Source organism: Rhodnius prolixus, unplaced genomic scaffold (assembly GCF_049639745.1).
Source record: "Rhodnius prolixus isolate KJV_2025 unplaced genomic scaffold, Rpr scaffold_26, whole genome shotgun sequence".
Taxonomy (NCBI): domain Eukaryota; kingdom Metazoa; phylum Arthropoda; class Insecta; order Hemiptera; family Reduviidae; genus Rhodnius; species Rhodnius prolixus.
The window spans coordinates 1,348,934-1,366,782 of NW_027411596.1; the positions used below are offsets into that span (position 1 = coordinate 1,348,934).

The 17,849-nt window shown below is 39.5% G+C and overlaps 1 long non-coding RNA gene across 1 annotated transcript; it reads right to left on the minus strand.

Annotated features, from left to right (window-relative positions):
• Positions 1–13,000: 13,000 nt before the first annotated feature.
• Positions 13,001–17,232, minus strand: LOC141452037 (uncharacterized). The gene is made up of 2 exons (XR_012457212.1): positions 16,707–17,232; positions 13,001–16,575 (listed from the first exon to the last, which is right to left on the minus strand). It is a non-coding gene; the product is annotated as an uncharacterized lncRNA (long non-coding RNA).
• Between the last annotated feature and the right edge of the window lie 617 nt (positions 17,233–17,849).

The window sequence follows — 17,849 nt, forward strand, 5'->3', positions numbered from 1 at the left end:
TACCCTATTCTGAGCTATCAGTCTGATTTTTGAAATATTACACTTGAGATTAACATATGACTTGCCATTGGCCAAAGGACATATTAATCTATAATTGGTATTAAATGTAGAATTGAGTACCTCACTAATGTCTTTAGATAAACAGTTATTATAAAATTTAGAGTTGAGATTTTTCAGGTTACAAAATAGAAATTCAGCACTCTGTAGCTCCCAGACATCCTCTGCCCCTATAGAGTAAAGCATATCTTTAATGAAAACCACCCAGTTATATATAAGGGATGCCTGGAATATCCGACAAGCTCATAAGTCTCCTGAAACCTATCTTCAAAAGTGAACTGTTATCCATCTGTAAAAGCTTCAGCCAAAATTTTATAGTTTTGTTAAAGATCTTAGTTTTAATCTGCGGACATTCGGCTTCAAGGCGAACATAACTGTTGGATGTATTGCGCGGTAAATGTAGCAATAATTTTAAAAATTTCAGTTGTACGCGCTCAACTAACGTAAAGTAGTTCAACGCCCAAAGTTCAGAAGTATACAGAAGAATGGCAGAAATAATAGTGTAGTAAAGAGTCATTTTAGACTGCCAGGTATCTGACTTGTGATACCTGATACCTGAATGATAGTATGTTTAAAACTCTTGGAATAGCTATAGAGGATTTTGAGACAAAGTGATCGCAGGCTATTTTAAATTTCCCAGAAGATGCAAGAGGTACCCCCAGATAAGTGAAGTTATTTCTAACTTTTATAGGAGTATCTTTAAATGTAAAGACATTGTGCTTTTTCACTCTACCAGTTCTGTTGAAGGGTACTATTACAGTTTTTGAAGTGTTAACTACCAATTTATTCATTTCACAATATTCTGGTCATCAGCATACAATACCATTAACAAATCCTTGTCACCATCTAGGCAGATACCCGATGCCCCCCTGAGTCTGAAAAAGTCCAGAACATCATACACAAAAAGAGAGAAAAGCAAAGGACTTAACTTTTTTCCTTGGAGAACCCCTCTATTAACATTTATATCTTCAGATTGCGCATTCTGTTGACAGATAAAGATTTTTGATACATCATATATTTTTTTAATAACTCTAATAAATTTTGGTCTTACACCGCACCTGAGCAACTTAAGGTATAATAGCTGGTGGGAGACAGAGTCGAAAGCCTTCATGAAATCAACAAAAATCACCCAGACTTGACTGTTAGGCGCCCTCAGTTGGATATTAATAGCTGAATTCAAAAGGAAAACAGCGTCCACACAGCTTCTGCCGGCTCTAAAACCAAACTGCTCATCAGGGAGTATCCTGTTAGATTCAGCCCAAGTAGAAAGCCGGGTACACAGAATTTTGGTAAAGATCTTTGTGATACAGTTCACAAGCGCGATTCCCCTATAATTTGTTGGTACCGTAGGGTCCCCCTTTTTGAAAATAGGTATCAGTTTGATAAGACCCCAGTTGATAGGAAAAGTTTCGTGGGCCCAAACAGTGTTCAATAGGTTTAGTAAATAATTATACCATTTCGCAGGAAGGGCTTTAAAGCATTCAAATGGAATCATATCGGGACTTGGGGCCGACCCACCTTTGCTAGAATGAATACTGTTCATGAGCTCCTCCGAAGAAATCTGGGCATCCAAGACCGGGTCAGCTACTCCAAAAAATTCGTCCTCACTGAAAGAAATATTGGCACAAAATAATTCCTTATAATATTCTTCCCATATGCTTGTGTACTGAACAGTGTTGAGGTGATTTATTCAGTCTGTTTGCCAGGTTCCAGAATTGTTTTGAATTTGTTACGTTTCTAAATTCACTTTTCAAATTATCTTTATACAATTTCTTCGAAAGACAGATTTGTTTTCTATAATCTTTTTTAGCACTTAGATAATTTCTTAACAGATCAACATCAAAGCCATGCTTTTTACATTTCCTATAACAAGAATTTACATAAGTTTTGTTTTACAATTTTTATTGAACCACTGCTTACTATTATTATGAGCCGTGCAATCAGGTCGCTTAACGACTTTAATAATACCTGCATTTCTAGCTAGCATGTCCATAGTATTAATCAGATTATTATTTAAACTCTCCACAGACTCACTATTGAAATAAATATTACCTGAGGTATCCAACAAGTGGTAAAAACTTAATAAATTTTCCGGGGATAAGTTTATTACTGGCACTTGACTATAGAGTGGGGGAGTTTAGGGATTATTGCTCATTGTTAACGGATTGTAGAGAGTTAGTGAGCACAGAAGGTGGTCTGACAGGGGAGACACATTGCAAATTTTAAAATCATAACATAAAGACAGCATTCAATGGTTTACCCAAACTAAATCAATAGTACTTTTCCCCTGGGGGCCCACAAAGGTGTATTGGCCAGGAGAATCGCCAACAGCTCTCCCATTACATAAAAGAAAACCAAACTCTTCCAATGCTTTTATAAGTTTGTTCCCTTTCGACACATTACACCATCCTGAGACAATCTTTCACCCCAGAAGCGTGTATTAACAAATAGATCATTATCAGGAATATTACCATTACCAACTCTCATATTGAAATCACCAGCTAGAATAATCTTATAAGAATCATAAGTTTCTACAATGTTGCAAAACGTTTCATTAATAAACTTATCAATTGTATCAAAACCTAAATTCGGTGGAAAATATAAGTATCCAATAATAAAATAATCTGACAAAGTAAATAATTTGAGGAAAATCCAATTATCTGCAGACTCAATTAGAACTACATCATTAAAGACATTCCGTTTAATAAAAATCGCAATTCCGCCGCTGGCTCTACCTTTAGAAAAAAACTTTTCAGCTTTACAAACAAAATGTAAGTGATCTTTTAAGAAAGGAATGCTAATCGAATCTGAAGTAGACCAGGTCTCACAGAAACAAAGAATATCATATCTCAACAAATTATTAATCTCTTCAATGTTTAAATAACTCAGAGTTGCAAGACCATGGATGTTCCAGAAACCTATATTTAAAAAAATTGTTACCTGAAAAGGAATTAAATACTGAATTATGAAGATTCTTAAGAGGAGAGTTTATTCTTGAGATTTTTTGGGCTGGAACGCTCCTTTAGGAAAAAAGATTTCAGGTTTTTTGATGTAGACACCGCCGTTCCTTTCTTCTTGTACTTCCTTTTTTTGGAAGCTGTAGATGTGGTTGATTTGACTGAAGTGTCGGAATCATCTTCGTCAGTTTCAGCCCCAAACAAATCCAAAAAAGAGAACTGAGTTGTAAGGGGCGGAGGGTTAATAATCGCCTGAAGATCTTCAATTGAGCGAACATAAGTTGGCATTGAGCCTTCTGCACTCCTAACCATGATTTTGCCATTCCTGGACCACACTCTGAACAATTTACCTTCTTTTAATAAATATCTTGTGTTACGCTCTCTCTAAGGCGAGAACGCAATGTGTTAGTGCTCGCCAGCTACCAGTGGAGAAGGGGGTGGGTCAAGGGGAAAAAAAAGACAAAAACAAAAAAAAGGTTGAGCGCCACGCCGTTTTTTAGTCTGAATGTGGGGTATACGACGAAACCCAAAAGAAAAGAAAATCAAAATCAATCGGAAATGAAAATAAAGTAGGAGAAAGAAAAAAAACAAAAAAAAAGAATTAACCCAAGAGATCCTTGGCAACCACGGTCTTGTCCGTGGTAATGAAACCCCTTATAATATTGGCTCCTTTACAATTAAAATAATAATAATAATAACCTCCCACGCGGAGGTCCCGGGTTCGAATCCAGCAGCTGACCCTTAGATTTTCTCTTCCTAGGAGCTTCTTACAGCTCACTGTCCGGTGATGGACAGTGTTGTCTGTAACGAGAGAACACTGTCCGGAGGCCGGCAGTGCACTGGAAAAAGCTCCGGGCGCTAATGACCTCAGCTGTTGATGCGCAAAAAAAAAAAAAAAAAAAAATTATAATAATAACCGTAATTAAATGACTAAAGTTCCTCAAAGTTCACAAAAAAAAAATAAATGGAAAAGTGTTTACTTCTTTCTTCTGACCAGCCTCTCCTTGGCAAGCCCCTTTCGGGAATGTCCTTTGTCCCTCGACGGAAAAGAGGAGAAATGCAGAAACCCAATTCTCTCCAGTTCACTCAGCTCGCCTCTTGCTAGCCAAAACGGAACTGTCCTCTCTGTTCTTGTGGCCACACTCGACTCGTCTCTCCTGACGACCAAACTGAACTGTCTTTTTTTTCGTAGTTTTTTCTTATTTTTTTTCTATCCAGCTGACTTTTTAAAAAAAACCATTCCCACATGATTTAATTGATTTCCATGCAGCATTGAATTTAACAAAATAAATACAAATAAGTACAATCTTTAGACGTCCTAATATTTTATAAAAACGAAATCCAAATTTCCTGGACCTCAGGTAGCCACTATTAAAACAGTCACAAAACCGCGAACAACTTCTATACCGCCATTTTTCTTACCCTTAAGTGATATACTAATTTGAAATTAATAACATTTTCTCCTCTTTCTCGGAAAGAAAAATGGCGGAATAGGGTGATTGCCAAGAACCCAGGGATATTATGTTAGATGGAGGAAAGGGACAACCTATTCAGTCCTCGGCCGGATGTAACTTCAAATCTTTCGCCCCCCAAATCCCAGCGAAAGCTCCTGTTTGTGCGTCCTCGAGTTCATACGCGGCTTGCGAAATCTTTTTCCTTACTTTCCGCTGCACGAATTTTGGTGCCAGTTTGCCCGAATAATAGGTGGTCGCATCCGACTGTGGGTGAGTTTTGCACCATACCAACTTCCCCTCGGCATACTCTACAAGCCTCCTCCTTAAGTTGTAGGTTCGGCATCCTTTCTCATAAGCTCTGTCAAGTCTATCTTGAACCTCTTTGTACAGCATCGGCATTCGTTTTATTGCCTCGTGTCGGGGCTCTTGGTTGGTGATATCCGTTTCGTCAGAAGCGCCACTATTGTGGAGAAGCTGGGAACGAAACGTCGATACCAGGTCGCTAGACCCAAAAACCTCCTTACTTGCCTCACAGTTCTTGGAGCCGGGAAATCCGTAATCGAAGACACTTTTTCAGGATCCACTTGTAATCCATTTTTGTTGACGATATAGCCCAAATATTTTAGCTGAGGTCTACAAAAACAGCATTTCTCCCAATTCAGAGAAAGGTTTGCTTCCGCAAGACGTTCGAAAATTTTCTCTAAAATTTCTATATGTTTGTTAAATTCTTTTGTCACTATCACAATATCATCCAAATACACAAAAACATGAGGTTCCAGATCAGCGCCTAAGACATTGTCTATGAGCCTTTGCCATGTAGCTGGCGCATTGTGTAGTCCGAACGGCATCCTAGTAAAATGAAAGAGTCCTCTACCTGGAACTGTGAAGGCGGTTTTTTCGCAGCTGTTCTCCTCTAGTAAAATTTGCCAGTATGCACTCTCTATATCTATGGTCGACAGATAGTGACCATCTCTAAGACTGTCTAAAATTTGTGTCACGAACGGCAGCGGATATGCATCCCTCTTCGTAACTGCGTTCAACTGGCGATAATCTACGCAAAAACGATGTGTTCCATTTGGCTTCTTGACAAGAACCACTGGGGACGACCAAGGACTCTTGGATGGTACTACTATTTCCTGTGCTAGCATTTCGTCCAATTCTTCATTCAATGTAGCCTGTACGTGCGGAGAGACTGGGTAATACCTTTGCTTAATGGGGCGGTGATCTGTCTCTATTACATGTTTTACTTGGCTTGTACAACCCAACTTATGCGGTCGCCTTTCTTTCCATTTCTCAACAAGGCCTCTATAATATTCTTCTGATCTTCCAGAGAAGAGTGACTAATGATCGCAGGGGTGGATTCCATAGCCATAACTGAGTTATCAAAAGACCAGGTCCCCTTTTCAACATTAGGCACCACACTCATCTTCTTCCAAAAGTCAACTCCGAGAATAAGTGGATACTTAAGCCTTGGTACCACCAAAAAACTGATCATTCTTACCTTTTCACACAGTTCTACCGGTAAATCGATAGATCCTGCTACCATCACTTTATAGCCATCTGCCACTGATACTGATCTACTGGACGCATCCCCCAGTTCCATACCTAGTTTTGCGAATTTTCCCCATGTGTGCTGGTCTATTAGAGATCTAGTTGCTCCTGAATCTAGCAAACCTATGACTTCGTTGCCTAATATTCTGACTTTCAAAAACGGACGCCCACCCTTACTACTCAATTGATTTATTGGTTTCGAGCAACTCATGTGGGACTCTTTCAACGCAGCCAATCTTTCTATCTCTTCTGTACTATCCTGGGTGGTCTTTGGGGTTACTTGCGAGCTGCCCCCTCCTTTACTCGCCTCCTCAAAGAGTTTTCCTGCCTCTGCTGGCACTGACAATTATTTGTCTCTACCTGCTTTCTCCCGCAGCGTTCGCAAAATATTTGTTTCGCCGCCTTACACCATCTAAAAGAATGTCCGTTCTGGTCACAGTTCCAGCACTTACCAAATGTGGAGCGGCGTTCCTTCGGACTCTGAATCTTCTTGCTGCCATTGGAACTACTGGTCGCTTCTGTCCTTCCTACGACTGCCACACTGGCTGTACTGGGCGTCTTTCGGTTCGGTGGAAGGTAAGCTAGGTCGGGTTCTAACAATGTCTTTTTTAGAGGAGGAGGTCTATACATCTGCATCCTCCAGCGATTGTCTTCGATTCTGCGACCTTTCTCAACTAATTCTGCCGGGCTAGAAATTTTTTGCAAGCCTAGACGTTCCAAATAATATGGGTGCAAATTCCGCAACACAATTCGGAGCACCTCATTCTCAGTAGGCTTTTGGGGGAGTCGATGAAAGTAATTTCTCATCACACTGACGTAAAATCCGATTTTTTCGTCTTCTCCTTGGGTACGGGATCTTATTTCTTCCCATATCGTTCAGTGTAGTCCAACGGTTCAAATTCATTCCTCATTTCTTGAACGATTTCTTCCCAAGAAGAGGTCTCACGTCTAATTGCTTTTAGCCATATAAGCGCCCTGCCTGAAAATAAGTCAAAAGCTGAATTAAAAAGATCAGCATCACTCGCATTACGGGCTGATTTCATCTCTTCTATGGCTTCCAAAAAAGCGTGAACGCTCTGGTCATCTCCAGAAAATTTAATTCCCCAGTTTTCACAGGAACTTGTATTTTCTTAATCACGGGCTCACTGCAAGGATCTATTCTTTCAACTTTTCCTGCTGGCCCTGGAGTCATTCGTCGGCCAAATTCTTGCAAACATTCCATTGATTCCTCTAAGTAGCCCAGGCGCAAATTCTCTTCTTCCTCATCCTCGGTGGAAAGAAGTGTGTGTCTGGAAAGTAGATCGGCCAGCCTATCATCCAATTGACGAGCCACCGAGCTTCCTCTGTCTCCGGTGATATATGCCACCTACACCCGAATAGCTGTCAAAATCTTACCAAAACGGTCCAATTCTATCATGTTGCCGCTAGGTTTAGAAGAAGTTTCTTCGACTTCCTGTTGTACTTTAGGATCCCTTTCTTCGCATAGGGCCCATAACTCAGCACATTTGTCAGCTAATTGCCTCTTCAGTTGCCATGCCTCAGTATTACTATCTTCTGGTCTAACTCTGTTGACCCTGTTAGTGACATGCTGTAGCCCAGTATCTATCTTTCGCAGTTCGTGCTCAGAAGCTGTTTCATCTAACTCGGTAATTAGAGCTTCTAAAGCGTTAATTTTTCCTTTGCAAATATCCAAGTCTTCAGCTGTAGACGTCTCATATACTGGCAACATAGCCTTACCTTCCCCTTCTAATCTAAGTAGTGGCCTTGTTGGAACCCCAACTTCACACTACTGCATAATTGAACAGCTACATAATTTTTGTAAATAGGAAAAATATTATTTTTACATGTATATGGGATTGTTTATTAAAGAAAAATAAAAAAGGAAAAGAGGCAAATAGCCCATTTTAAAAAGTCTTTCTCAAGACTCTGGAATGGCAGTGTGGTTCATTGGACGGTACAGAGATAGCGACGCAGTCGCGACGCCAGGGCGCGGCACGGTCGACTTCGCTATAAAAAGGGCAGAATCGGCCGTGTCTGCATCAGTCCATGATAATTTTTCAACGGGAAAACATCCACAATAGCTACCTTAGCTGGAAGATTGCTGACTGGGCCTTACTCTCAAAACCTGGATCTCTGTACCGGCCAAAGGACCTCACTGTCCGGACCAGAACAAAAATCGATCACTTAACCCCTGTATTTTGAAGAAAGAAGAAAGAAGAAAGTGCAGCACACGAACCGCCTAAGTTCACCAGCTACGAAGGCAAGCCGAATCGCCAGCGCTGCCGCAGTGCGAGACAAGAGCGAGGACCAAGCCCAGCACACGAGCCGCCTTAGTTCACCAGCTACGGAGGCAAGCCGAATCACCAGCGCTGCCACAAGGTGAGACACGAGCGAGGACCAGGCCAATTGGTACCGGGGTTTATCGGGGTGCTGGCCACACTGCCGGGGCTCCCAAAGCCGGTTAACTGTTATTAGCGAACGGCCCTTTTCAGGGCCTCTCACATCACTTTTGCTGTGGCCTCGCGCTGGGATCAAGCCATTCCCGGAGCGGCGCAGTCACTTCAACCAACAGTGTGAACGGCCCTTTTCAGGGCCACCCAACTGTACGGCGGAGCGCCATAGGCGAGTCAAGCGCCGAAATATTTTTTGTGAACGGTCCTTTTCAAGGCCATCCAGTCACTTGTACCTGCGAGCGGTGAGAAGAAAAGCTTGTATACTGGACTTCTTCCCTCGGCCGCATTAGTATACAACAATTGGTGACCCCGACATGATGACTGAAGCGAGGGACGCACCGCTCGAGCCTGCACCGGACACAGAGGCTGTAAGCCTCGTGAAGTTGCCCCAGTTCTGGGAGGAAAATCCAGCATTATGGTTTCTACAAATCGAAGCTCTATTTGGGGCCTACAAGATCAGGCTGGACGATTTCAAGCCCTGGTTGGTCAGCTACCATATCAGGTGCTTACACAAATAGCCGGCTCAGTGCAGTCACCTGGTCCAGTGCCTTACACGTTAGATAATATTTTATTGTTTAAGATAAACTTGTACAATGAGTCTGGTATAAACGAAATAAACAATTCTTCTGAAAAATATACCTACTGTAACATTAAAATAATAATAATATTAATAAATAAAAAATGAATTTAATATAAAACCAAGAGCACAGACTTAACAGTTGTGGAGTATTTAAACGGGAAATACCCACTTGCTGAAGATCAGGAATCAGGTGGTCGAAAAATAAGAACTAGTCTTTTAGTGTTTCCAACGACTATGCGTTTATTTCTCTTCACTACATCCCTTTTGGTGATGATACCCCAAAACCCAGTCTTCAGCCGGCAACGCCGATGTCAGGCGCACTGGTAATGGACTGGATTAAGCTGTCGAAGCCCATGCAGATCCAAGGTGCTGGTGTGAATGAATGAAAACGGCAGACGTAGAGGCAAGCCCCCACAATCCGGTTTCCTATGAAGTGGAGGACCAGCTCTGGCCTATGGAAAAGATCAGAGCAAAAAGTATAAAAGAGAGGATAAATGTTAAAAGGCCCTTAAATCACCTTTGATAATAAATAACAAATATAAAGTGGGAAATACCTTGAAGACGAGGCTACCCTGAATCAGCGCTAAGAAGGAGGCTGAGATTAACTGGACGCACACTGGATGCGTGTAAAACAGTGCTCACAAGTTGTAGGTAGTGCCGAATAATTAGGTGAAGCAGCAGAAGTGTAGCGTAAGTTGATGAATGATGTAAAAGAGTGAATAAACATCCGCCAGCAAGTCAGACCACTCCTAGGTAGAAGGAATAATAATAATGATAATAGTAATAAGAATAATACCCCAGGGGTAAGGAGGATGCAAAGGATAAAATAGGCTGACTTACCGATTGACGAATTGATTCACCTGTTAATCCACTATTTGAAGCGAATTGGAATAAAGCTGCTTACTGAGTTGAATGGCACAGTATAAAAGGAACCACCACTGCCACAAAAAAGGCCGTCTAGGGCCGATAAATGATAAATGATCAAAAGGCAGACATGTGCTGATAGAAGGCCAGATGGCGTTCCGGTCCAGTTGAAAAAGGCTGTACTGTACAAGCACACAGTTAAAAAGTTGAGAGAGCAATGACGAATGACGATAGATGACTACTACTACTAGCCGCCAGGGGTGTTGAACTCAGCACTGCCTACTGAACAGTGTGGCCAGTCAATCATATGTATAGAAAAATTGGGAGTCCCCCCGCTGGTGTCCCTTGTTTATAAATTCGCGTAGTAATACGCGACACTGGGGGCCAAAAGGAGAATGACTCCATGTGAAAATCGTAGTCAACTAAATATAAGCCATAGAGGCGTAAGCGATAAAGTGTATATACAAATGAGCAAAGCTCAGGTGTAGCGCTGTGGCTACAGGGAGAGAGTAACGAGAGAATAAGCAGATATGTACCCGGCCTCCACTCAGACTCGCCCAAGGGAAGTCATGCTACGGAGCAAGATTAAGAGACTGAACCCAAGGGGTCAACGTCGTCGAGAGGTCTTGAGAAGATTAGATAGGGGCCAACAGGAGGATTTTTTGGCGCTGGGCCTTGAGATAAATTATATAAGGCAACCTCTTGAGAGAATACAAAAACAAATGAAGTGTAAAACTGATTGAAATAACTAGCGGAACAAGAAACATAAGATTAAGAATAGTTAATGAAGGTAGCTTGCAATTTAATCATAAATTGGAAGGCGAAAGAGCTTAACTGCTGGACGAGTAAGCTCTGAAGTTGCAGTTTTGAGACGAGCACGTCGTACTATACCATCTGAACCAGGAAAGACCTTGTAAGTGGGAATGTAATTGGCAATGAGCCTATTCAAATGGTATTTAGCTGATTGAACAGCACGTTCCCACAGCCCTCCTTGGTGAGGTGCAGAAGGTGGGTTGAAATGAAATGATATAGATTTTGAAAAACAAAAATCATTAATAAGTTTAGAAAATTGTAACTCCGCTTGTAATGATTGAAGTGCTCGTGTAAGGGCGGCAGAAGCGCCAACGAAATTAGTTCCGCAGTCTGAATAAAGATGGGCAGGACAGCCGCGTCGGCTAATGAAACGCTGTAGAACGTCTAAGAATTCACTGGTGGAAAGATCCGATGCCAGCTCTAAATGAACAGCTTTAGTAGAGAAGCATACAAATATGCAAAGATAAACTTTGACAGTAAGAGCCTTACGACAGTCCGAGATCCGAATTGTAAATGGCCCTGCAAAATCCATGTCCGTATGTGTGAAAGGAAAGGAGGGATTGACCCTCGCTGATGGAAGTTGACCCATTAAGGGAACGTTATGGGATGGTTTGGCCCGAAAACACACCATACATTTATGGATGCGTGAACGAATAGCTTGTCTGGCTGACAGAATCCAAAAGGAACGTGAAAGATGATAGAGTGTAAGATTTAGCCCTGAATGAAGAAATAAAGTGTGATAATGGTCAATCAGTAAATTGACTAAATAATGGCTCTTAGGTAAAATAATGGGATGACAAGTTTTAAGAGAAGTAGTATTATGGAGTCGACCGCCGACTCGAATTAACCCATTAGAATCAATAAAAGGCGTTAAACGCTGTAGTCCGGCAGAGGAAGATCGTCCTGATCGAAAGGCAGAGACATCTTTCTCAAAGGCAGTCCTTTGAATGTAGAAACAAATAGCAGTAATCCCATGACTCAATGCCGGGGGGGGATGCCCCTTGACTTTGGACTTCCAAGTGAGTATAAGTTTAATCACGAGGAGTAATGAACTCCATGATGGAATGTGATCAAATAGTTGCACAGGAGGAATCGGAACTACAGTAGCGCATTCAGCTTGGAGTGAAAATTCCGATGAGACTGAATGCGGAAGAGCCAAAGGGCCAATGTTAGGCCTTGAAGAGGGCGTAGACAGCCATGATGGGCCGTGCCACCATAGTGTATGGTTAAGCAGTGTAGAGGCATTGCAACCTCTAGAGGCAATGTCAGCTGGATTCTGCTGGTGAAGCAGCAGAAGTGTAGCGTAAGTTGATGAATGATGTAAAAGAGTGAATAAACATCCGCCAGCAAGTCAGACCACTCCCAGGTAGAAGGAATAATAATAATGATAATAGTAATAAGAATAATACCCCAGGGGTAAGGAGGATGCAAAGGATAAAATAGGCTGACTTACCGATTGACGAATTGATTCACCTGTTAATCCACTATTTGAAGCGAATTGGAATAAAGCTGCTTACTGAGTTGAATGGCACAGTATAAAAGGAACCACCACTGCCACAAAAAAGGCCGTCTAGGGCCGATAAATGATAAATGATCAAAAGGCAGACATGTGCTGATAGAAGGCAAGATGGCGTTCCGGTCCAGTTGAAAAAGGCTGTACTGTACAAGCACACAGTTAAAAAGTTGAGAGAGCAATGACGAATGACGATAGATGACTACTACTACTAGCCGCCAGGGGTGTTGAACTCAGCACTGCCTACTGAACAGTGTGGCCAGTCAATCATATGTATAGAAAAATTGGGAGTCCCCCCGCTGGTGTCCCTTGTTTATAAATTCGCGTAGTAATACGCGACAACAGTAATAATGAGACAGTATCCAGAGATAAAACACCTTTACATTTTTTATTTATTTATTTTTTTTATTTATTTAAATCTTAAGTGGTTTTTCTAATGGTGTTTAAGATAAACAAAAACAAAGAATTTATTTTTTGAATGCTGTCTAAATTCAGCAAGCGATCTGATTGGGCATCACCCTCAGATTCTGTTAAATAGTGTTCTAAAAACTTTTCACGGTTACTATAATTAGCCTGGCATTCTACCAGCAGATGATTCAACGGATTTAAAATTATTTGTTGACAAATTGGGCAGTCTTGATCGGATGTCATGTTGAGGAGAGAACCTTTGAAGAACAATTTTATCATATTATCACCACTGAGCCTCAATTGACTAACTATTCTTAATTTTTCAAAGTTAATTTTGTATTTCAAATAGGTTTGTGGTTGGTAATAATTGAAGTCAGTTACACGTCTGTAGGTGGAACTAAATTTTGAATTAAGAGCCCGATCTATATCTTTACTAAGTAAGGTGTTTAGTAGTTTATCAACTACATCATTTGAAATAAAATCACTGTCCTTTGTGTGAAAGATATGTACGTCACCTAATGATTCCCCCCAGGATCTAACCATTGACACCCAGTTGTATTCATTGCTATAATGATCATTGGTATCCAGGGAACATAAAAATCTGAAACATTGTTTCGGAAGCCTATCTTCAGGAAGAGAGAGTAATTTTGTCCAATAATTAATGATTCTTTTAAAAACAAACGAACTTAACGGAGCCCTACCAGTTTCAAGCCTTATCATGTAGTGAGGGGTACACTGTGACCAGTAAAATAAACTTCTTAGAAATTTAGTTTGTGCTGTTTCCAACACATCCAAATACCTTAAAGCCCACACCTCAGAACAGTATAAAGTTGTTGATGCTACCATAGAGTCAAATAGAGCCATTTTCGTTTCCCAAGCGTCACTTTTGCTCTTTATTAAAATGTCCCTAACTTTAGCGCCGGCTATTACCGACTTTTGTAGAAAAAAATCTGAAGCGGCTTTAAATTTTCCACTCGCAGAAAAGGGGACTCCCAGATAAATATAGCTCCTACAATAATCTAACTTTAAACCCCTATAAAACAGTGGCTTCAATCGCTTTAATCTGGGTGACTTATGGAACACTAAAACTTTTGTTTTTTGGGAATTTATTGATAAACAATTACTAGAACAATACTGATCCAAGAGTTTTAAATTTTTCTGTGCATCGTACCAGGAGTATCCAAATATTACCAGGTCGTCTGCGAACAAGAGCATATTAATCTGAGTTGAAGCAGTGAGTTTAATTCCGTTCGCTTCATTTTCTTTAAAATAAGACACTTTATCGGCCAAAAATAAAATAAAGAGGACCGGACTAAGACTCTCCCCTTGTAACAAACCAGTAGATATTCCTATTTCTTCTGATAATTCATTTTCCAACTTAATCTGCATTACGGCACTGTCGTAAAGGGTCTTCATAATTCTAATAATTTTTCCACTTACACCCATTTTAAAAAGTTTATCCCACAGTAAATCATGTTGAACCCGATCGAACGCTTTCTTAAAATCCACAAAAGTCGCATAAATATAGGCTCCTTTTTTCTTCAGATTTATGGTAACAAGCGACATCAGAGTAAATACATGGTCAAGACAACCCCTTCCCTCACGAAAGCCAGCTTGTTCTTCCGGCAGAAAGCCCCAGAATTCAGCCCAACTTAGAAGCCTACGAGCCAGAATGCTAGTAAAAAGCTTTGTTATATTATTCAAAATAGCTATTCCCCGGTAATTATCAAAATCCTTTTTGTCCCCTTTCTTGTAGATCAAGCTTAATTTAGATTTAGACCAAGCTTTAGGAACGGTTTCTTGAACTAAAATAGTGTTGTATAAATTTAACAAATAATGTTCCCATTCAGCAGGGAGGCTCTTGTAAATTTCATAAGAAATATTGTCAAATCCTGGAGTTTTGTTTTTCCCTGCAACTCTAATTGCGAATTGTAATTCGTCCAAGGTTATAGGATCATCCAAAAAAGGATCGGCTACTGAAAAAAATAATGTATCCGATAACAATTTCTCACCGAAAAGTTTTTTGTAATAAACAGACCAATTATCTAAACCTATCTCATTAATTGTCGGTTTGTAACCCTTGACTGATTTTATAGCTTTCCAAAACTGGGAGCTATTTTTAACATTTCGAATATTTTCTAAAAATAGGATATGATTTTCTTTTTTCTTCTGATTGATTAAATTTCTATATGAAGATCTTTGAACAATATAATTTTCAAGGAGTTTAGGATGTTTATGTTTTAAGAAAAGTCTATATTTGCGCCGAAGAATAGTTTTTTGCTTTCTACATTCATGATCATACCAATCATTCTTGGCCAAATATTGTAGACAACTGTTCTGCTTCCCATAAGACAACATTGCCGAACCAGCGAGCGCCTGTTCCAAAGCCTCAATAAAATTAATATGCAAATTACTAGTGTCACTATCATTGAAATAAATTCTTTGTGATTGTTTCAAACTATTTTGAAAAGAAAATACCTTATCATAATCCCATCTAATAGTTTTCACTAGTGAATGTTTTTCTTTAACACAAGATCTATTTATCTTATTAAATTGAATTAAATGCGGTATTTCTATAATACAGGTACATAATAGGTGGTCATAAGATTCTGAAATTAAATCAACAGACAAATCACAAAACAAATTAAACATATTTTCATTAATCCAAACCAAATCAATGGTACTTTTACCTCTAGCAGTTATATTTGTAAATTTCCCCGGACTATCTGACAACGAACGGCCGTTACATAAATAGAATCCTAGGGTCTCCATTGTTTCAGATAATAATTTACCTCTTCTGTTAATTACAATATCTGAAGATGTTCTCGCGCCAATAAGTTGAAAATTATCAAAAATATCATCATCAAAACTATTCAAATTGCCAATTCGGCAGTTAAAATCCCCTAACAAGACCATATTACTATTAGGATATTTAGATTTAATTTTAATAATTGTGTTATTCAATAATTCAAGCTGTAATTCTATATCAATAAAGGGGGCAAGTATATATTTCCAATTATAATAAATGTATGTTCTATTAATATTCCTATAAACAACCAATAATCCTTCCTATCTATAACTTCAGTATGATGTTCAAACTGTTTCTTGACTAGTGTTAACAAGCCTCCACTCGCTCGCCCTCGCACATTAGTTTTAACAGCTAAACTAACGAATGGAATATAATCAGAAAAAAAGAACGGAAGTTGAAACTGGTTATTTAATAGCCAAGTTTCAGCTAAACAGATTACCAGATTATTATTAAATAGATTTATTTCATCATTCATCAATTTAAATAGACTTTTAAAACCACTAATATTACAAAATGCTATACTAAATTTAAATTTAATATTCTCAGTACCTTTAGCTTTCTTAAAATTTTCAGTAGATAGAAGAGTTGGTTCTGAAATATCCAAAGAATCAGTTCTAAAACTCTGAACTCTGGAATACTGGTTGTCATGGTCATTACTAGGTGAAAATAGATCGAATTCGGAAGTGCTGCCCCCAGGACGCCTTTCAGCCGGGAAACGACTTGACAGATGAGGGTGAGGGTGATGAGGGACGAAATCGAAAAGGACCAAGCCTCTCTTTCACGCTGTCTAATTTTAGTCTTTTCTTCATTTGCTCCGCCGTAGTAGCAGTGTCCAGGCTCCCGCCCTTAATCAGTTCTTCAACCTCTTTGAGAGTATAAAAGTCACCTCTAAATTTAAAAGTTCTATTCCTATACATTACAGAGCTATCAAGACTTTTTAATTTGCTTAAACAGGCAAAAATCCTCCTTCCCTCCTCTCGCTCCTCCAGTGTCCGGTCGTGATTCAGTCGATAGTGTTTCTGCTGCAAGTATTCTCTCTTGCTAAATATTTTCCTCTTCAGTAAATTACTGCTCAAGGAAACCAGCACAGGTCGAGGATCAGCTCCTTTCCCAATTCTAAAACAATTATTAATCTCTTGATCAGTAACAGTTATTTCGGCTTCTAAGCAGATCTCTTTAACTTTTTCTACAATGTCTTCGTTTTCAGTTTTAGGCACATTGTAAATTACGAAATTATTTTTACGTACCTGACTATTTAGATACTTCACTTGTTCCGACAAGCGTGTATTTTTTTCTTCCAAGTTTTCACATTTTATTTTTAGTTCAGTAAATTGACCCATCATGTCCTCCATCACTGTTAATGCTTTCTCTAGAGTGGTTTTTATTTCTTTAGTCTCATTAAGATTTTTTTTTATTTCATTCATTATATCTTCATTCGAAAATGCCATTTTTATATTTTAATAAATTGAAGTAGAGCAAGTAAAAATAAACTTGTCTCAAGGCAGGTCTCAGAGTCCACAAACAAACACTAAAAATATCAATAAACAAAACAACACATAGATAAGAAACTTATCCAATATTGTTATAATTCAAACAAAATCTTCTCTTTTGTTTTTCTCCAAAACCATGAAACAGAAAATCTTTAAATTTTTCACTTACTAAGATTTAGCACTAATTATAATGTACACCAAGTTCCACCAATATCGGCCACTGTTTTCCCACTCAAAAACACAAAAATTTAAGAGACGATGTTAACTGTACACGTACACGGACCAGACTCCTTACACGTCAACGAAGGAAAAACTGATCGCTATCTACAGTCAAAGCCAGGAGAGAAGGATATTAAGGCTTCTGGAACAAACACAGCTTGGCGACATGACCCCTTCACAGCTGTTGCGACAAATGCAAAACCAAGCGGGTACAGCGATGTCGGACGGCGTCTTACGTACCGTTTGGCTGCGAGCACTACCGCAGAGAGTGAGAGGGATTCTAGCCGCTATTGAACAGGACGACCTAGACAAGTTGGCCACTGTGGCAAACAAGAGTAGATAGATTTTGTCTGTTTCAGGACACTTTTCCACCCCCCCGGCCAATTGTGTGTGTAGGCAAAACATCGGTTTTTTACCCCCTCCACTCAGAAGAACAACAAATATAATTCTCTCTTTAGTTATCTTGTAACCTTTGTGACCCTATTATCTCTGATAACTGATTTACACTTGTTTAAATCTAATTTATTAAAAATATATACTATTTAATAATTTGACCCAAATTAAAAAAGAATTAGCCGGTAGTTTTTTACCCCCTCCACTCAGAAGAATCGCTCTTATTTAGCTATCTTGTAACCTTTGTGACCCTATTATCTCTGATAACTGATTTACACTTGTTTAAAT